Genomic DNA, 6,138 nt, shown 5'->3' on the forward strand with positions numbered 1-6,138 from the left:
CAACTTTGAACGAGAAAAAAAAACTCTTAAAATTAGGCATACAATATCCTCTATCAAATTCATTATATGTCTGATTTGCAAGGTGCTTTTAACTTTAATTTATTTTGCTATATTTCTATATCAAATTTATTGTCAATAATTTTGTTTCTATCTACAATGCTTCTCACCGAGGGAGTTATTTGTACATGTCTCTCTAGGTTACTTATAAATTTTGTGAAGCTGTCCCCCTAGGTGAATGTGATTTAGTCTTGGTATAGAATTTTGAAAATGAGAACCATTTGTCTTTAGAAACGCAAAATAGAATAATTATCAAACAATTTAAGTATATGTGAAAAATTAACTTGAAGATATTTTTTTTGATTATTTAATATAATTTTATATTACAAGAAGCGAATTTGCAAAAAATCATTAAAAGGCTTGCTGTTGTAATGTACACATTGTCAGTATTTATTCTTAACAAACTTTATACTAGTACATGTATATAGAAAAACTAGTTGTGTATTACATCTTAAAGATATCAATATTAACAGCATTTGCACACAAGTGGTCATCCTGAATTCATTGGCCATTTGTTTTTTGAAAACTTGTGTTCATGTTATTTTTAGCTCCGCTGTCGACTTTGTCGAGCGGAGCTTATCATATGAGTGATTGTCCGTCGTCGTCCGTCGTCGTCGTCCGTGTCAATGTTTTACTTTTTCGACTTCTTCTTGAAAACTACAAGCCTGAATGCTTTGATACTTGGTGTATATGTACCTTGGGTAGACCTCTCTCAGATTTGTTCATTTCATGATGATATCTTCAATTCTCTAATTTTGGTGAATATTTTTGTCATTTTTAGTAAAAAGTGATATTTTCGACTTCTTGTTGAAAACCACAAGTGCAATTGCTTTGATATTACATATATAGGTACTACATGTGGACCTCTCTCAGATTTGTTCATTTTGTAATGATATCTTTAATTCTCTAATTTTGGTGAATATTTTTGTCATTTTTGGTAAAAAGTGATATTTTCGACTTCTTGTTGAAAACCGCAAGTCCAATTGCTTTGATATTACATATATAAGTACTACATGTCGACCTCTCTCAGATTTTTTCATTTTGTAATGATATCTTCAATTCTCTAATTTTGGTGAATATTTTTGTAATTTTTGGTAAAAAGTGATATTTTCGACTTCTTGTTGAAAACCGCAAGTCCAATTGCTTTGATATTACATATATAGGTACTACATGTGGACCTCTCTCAGATTTGTTCATTTTGTAATGATATCTTTAATTCTCTAATTTCGGTGAATATTTTTGTAATTTTTGGTAAAAAGTGATATTTTCGACTTCTTGTTGAAAACCGCAAGTCCAATTGCTTTGATATTACATATATAGGTACTACATGTGGACCTCTCTCAGATTTGTTCATTTCATGTTGATATCTTTAATTCTCTAATTTTGATGAATATTTTTGTAATTTTTGGTAAAAAGTGATATTTTCGACTTCTTGTTGAAAACCGCAAGTCCAATTGCTTTGATATATTATACATATAGGTACTACATGTGGACCTCTCTCAGATTTGTTCATTTTCTAATGATATCTTCTGTTCTTTAATTGCCATGTGCATTGCTAACAGCGGAGCTATCTCAGCCGACAGGCTGCTTGTTTTGTTGATTACCGTACACCTAATCCTAATCTTGGGATTAAAGCACTTTTTCCCATTGGATTATCAGAAGCAACAGCTTGTAGGAATGTTTAGTGGCTCATTCAGAATCAGATTACTTGTGGTGTTAATATCCTGTTTTTCATTGAATGTGAGATCCCACAATATGCTTGAAATGTGAAAACAGGACAAACAAAGGTTATGGCGTCAAAACATCTCATGAGATTCGCAGAAGTATTTTTGGGGTATTTCATGCTTTCAACAATTTTTAGCAGGGAAAGTAGAACACTGCATAGATTCTAGGTGTTAATTGAGTGGTGTATAGTGAGTGGAACACTGCATAGATTCTAGGTGTTAATTGAGTGGTGTATAGTGAGTGGAACACTGCATAGATTCTAGGTGTTAATTGAGTGGTGTATAGTGAGTGGAACACTGCATAGATTCTAGGTGTTAATTGAGTGGTGTATAGTGAGTGGAACACTGCATAGATTCTAGGTGTTAATTCAGTGGTGTATAGTGGGTGGAACACTGCATAGATTCTAGGTGTTAATTGAGTGGTGTATAGTGAGTGGAACACTGCATAGATTCTAGGTGTTAATTGAGTGGTGTATAGTGAGTGGAACACTGCATAGATTCTAGGTGTTAACTGAGTGGTGTATAGTGAGTGGAACACTGCATAGATTCTAGGTGTTAATTGAGTGGTGTATAGTGGGTGGAACCCTGCATAGATTCTAGGTGTTAATTGAGTGGTGTATGATTCTAGGTGTTAATTGAGTGGTGTATAGTGAGTGGAACACTGCATAGATTCTAGGTGTTAATTGAGTGGTGTATAGTGAGTGGAACACTACATAGTTTCTAGGTGTTAATTGAGTGGTGTATAGTGAGTGGAACACTGCATAGATTCTTGGTGTTAATTGAGTGGTGTATAGTGAGTGGAACACTGCATAGATTCTAGGTGTTAATTGAGTGGTGTATAGTGAGTGGAACACTGCATAGATTCTAGGTGTTAATTGAGTGGTGTATAGTGAGTGGAACACTGCATAGATTCTAGGTGTTAATTGAGTGGTGTATGGTGAGTGGAACACTGCATAGATTCTAGGTGTTAATTGAGTGGTGTATAGTGAGTGGAACACTGCATAGATTCTAGGTGTTAACTGAGTGGTGTATAGTGAGTGGAACACTGCATAGATTCTAGGTGTTAACTGAGTGGTGTATAGTGAGTGGAGCACTGCATAGATTCTAGGTGTTAATTGAGTGGTGTATAGTGGGTGGAACCCTGCATAGATTCTAGGTGTTAATTGAGTGGTGTATGATTCTAGGTGTTAATTGAGTGGAACACTGCATAGATTCTAGGTGTTAATTGAGTGGTGTATAGTGAGTGGAACACTACATAGTTTCTAGGTGTTAATTGAGTGGTGTATAGTGAGTGGAACACTGCATAGATTCTTGATGTTAATTGAGTGGTGTATAGTGAGTGGAACACTGCATAGATTCTAGGTGTTAATTGAGTGGTGTATAGTGAGTGGAACACTGCATAGATTCTTGGTGTTAATTGAGTGGTGTATAGTGAGTGGAACACTGCATATATTCTAGGTGTTAATTGAGTGGTGTATAGTGAGTGGAACGCTGCATAGATTCTAGGTGTTAATTGAGTGGTGTATAGTGAGTGGAACACTGCATATATTCTAGGTGTTAATTGAGTGGTGTATAGTGAGTGGAACACTTCATAGAACACTGCATGGATTCTTGGCCACCTGCATTGCAGATTATTATTAAACTCTCCTTACTTCTCGTAGTCAGACTCAACAGTGGTATTTATGACGGACACCACTATGCAGCTATTGAACAGATTGCTTAGCTGATACTATCTTGGTCATCAGTTTCATTTACTTGACAGGGTCTATTTATTTGACGCACAGTTTTGAATTTCCCAATTTATTTTTCTAAATTCTTATTTTGTTCTGTATATTCGGTTATATAACTACTTGTGTGTAAATGCTGGACTAAATGTATTATTTCATAGTTCCACCAAGTTTGAGAGATAAATTGGCACACAGTTTTTTCAGATGACTAAACAATAAAGATATATTATATAAATGCACTGAGTGTTATACTTTTTAGACTACTAAATTTGCATGATGGTGTCTATCTGTTGCTCAATACATACACTGTTTTATATTTTTAGACAACTAATAAGTGATTACATTTTTGTAACTATGCTATTTGTTGCTTGAAAGTAAGCCATATTGTTCAAATTTAAATATGGATAAAGTATAAAATAATTTTTCGATTTTTGATGTTGTTGCTTACTGCCAAATTTGATTTTAAGAAATCTAAAATGTGTTGTTTTTGCTTTTAAAGATACTTCATCTTATATCTGTGCCAATATTACAGCAATAATTAGTGCACAGAATTAAGGGGAATTTTTTTTTTTGTGATGAAAACTGCTATGACATGCCCCTCTCTGCAGCACCTTCAGGTAATTTTGCAGCACTAATATTTGATGATGTCATTACTTTTTGTGTGTTCTCCAATGGCTCTCAGATACCATCGATTGATTGCTATAGCTTCTCTTAAGGGTTCCTCCTTTGTGCTATTTATCTTATAATTACATGGTATGTAAATGTATATAATATGTCAGCGTAATGCAACAGTGAAAGTAATATATTAAATACACCACATAGTAGTGTAAATGTATCACCAGTATACACATCAGTGAAAGAAAGTACTAGTTTGATACACCACAGTATTGTGAATGTATTACCAGTGAAAGCAGTGTAATAAATTACAGTGAAAATTTAGTATACATCTGTGATAGTGTAATATACCACATAGTAGTGTAAATGTATTACCAGTATACACATCAGTGAAAGAAAGTATTAGTTTGATACACCACAGTATTGTGAATATATTACCAGTGAAAGCAGTGTAATAAATTACACTAACAAAATATTTCTTTTCAGATATGTTTATTTCATATTTCAATTTATTATTTTTCTATGACAGTTTGCGTCAAATTTGAACAAAAATATCTAAAACCTGCAGCAACTGAAAGCTTTTTATTCTAAGTTGTTGCATAATGTTTTTTTAATTTAACTTATTCCAAATCTCCTTTTTTTCCCCCGACTATACTTCCATTTGTGAATTGCCATAGGCAAATTTATACTAGCTGCACAATGTTTTTATTTTACACTAACACAAGTCAAACATCCTGCATGGAGATTTTTCCCATTGGTATATATGCAAAATATCACGTCTCAACCATTTAGTTCAGCAGCATATGGTACAATAATACACAATTTAATAATATTATCTTAGAGAAACTGCATGTTTAAATAAATTATTTCACACATAAATCAAAGTTGAATCTTTTTCACAATTTAGCCAAAACAAGTCATTGTTAATGACATAGTCCCTGTTGGAATTACGGTAAGGGAAATGTTATTCATGCCAAAAATAAAGTAATATGGATCAAAAGCATAGTTAGTAATTGAGAGTGAATAATTGGCTGGGATAGTATCAACAGAAATAAGAATATATGACTCTTCCAAAATCCTATTATCAGACATATAGTAGTATGGTCAAAAGCAGTCAACCATCTTTGATTCGATTGTGAAACTAATTGTCGTGAACATATATTCTAACATATATAATTTGAAAAGAAAAAACAAACATGTCAGTGATACATTTTGAAAAAACAACATGGCTGCCAGTTGGTCATTTTGGATTCAAACACTAAATAAATCATCATGAACATATAGGTTTACCTGCAATAGGAGTAGATAAGAACTACCACCAAGTTAAATGCATAAACAGCTCAATGTGCCTAACTCCAAGTGATTACTGTAACGTATTTTTGTTGTGGATTTTCACATGAACTCAAAACTCTTCTTTTGACTACTTATGAGTTTTCATGACTGCCAGTACCATATTTGTCACAATTATAGTTTGATTATAGTTCGCCTAAGGGATAAGACTTCCAGTAGTCTCAAAATGAAATATGTAAACATGTCTGCAGGATATCTTCTTTTAACATTTTAGATTTTTTTTTCAGTATAAAACAATATAAATTTCCTATATTTTTTAAAGCTTGTTCTGGATGTGATGTTTTACATATTTCATAGTGTGAATACAACTGTAAGCATTTACCATCTCAGTTTATTTGCATTTGCACTTTGATGTAAATTATCATACTAGACAATATCTAGACTGCAAACAGTTGGTTTATTTCATCTCTTTCTGTACAACTGTAATTCCGATGAACAATGACAACTTTTGAAATAAAATAAAATAATAGCTGTTGCATAATGCATGATAAATACAAATAACATGTCAATTTTGCTATTTTGTACACATAAAGTCAGTATGTACATATATGTGTGCAATAAATGTACATTGTACTCATGAACTAATTTTATAAACTTATTCAGAATAAAATCTAATACTACATGTATATTCTATGTACAAGTTAAAAAAAAGAAAAGTAAAAATA

At 32.6% G+C, this 6,138-nt stretch overlaps 1 long non-coding RNA gene across 1 annotated transcript; it reads left to right on the plus strand.

Annotated features, from left to right (window-relative positions):
• Positions 1-1,069: 1,069 nt before the first annotated feature.
• Positions 1,070-3,744, plus strand: LOC146735038 (uncharacterized). Its single transcript, XR_014931396.1, has 2 exons — positions 1,070-2,333; positions 2,410-3,744. It is a non-coding gene; the product is annotated as an uncharacterized LOC146735038 (long non-coding RNA).
• The last annotated feature ends 2,394 nt before the right edge of the window (positions 3,745-6,138 follow it).

Source organism: Saccoglossus kowalevskii, chromosome 13 (assembly GCF_978046115.1).
Source record: "Saccoglossus kowalevskii chromosome 13, keSacKowa6.1, whole genome shotgun sequence".
Classification (NCBI taxonomy): Eukaryota; Metazoa; Hemichordata; class Enteropneusta; family Harrimaniidae; genus Saccoglossus; species Saccoglossus kowalevskii.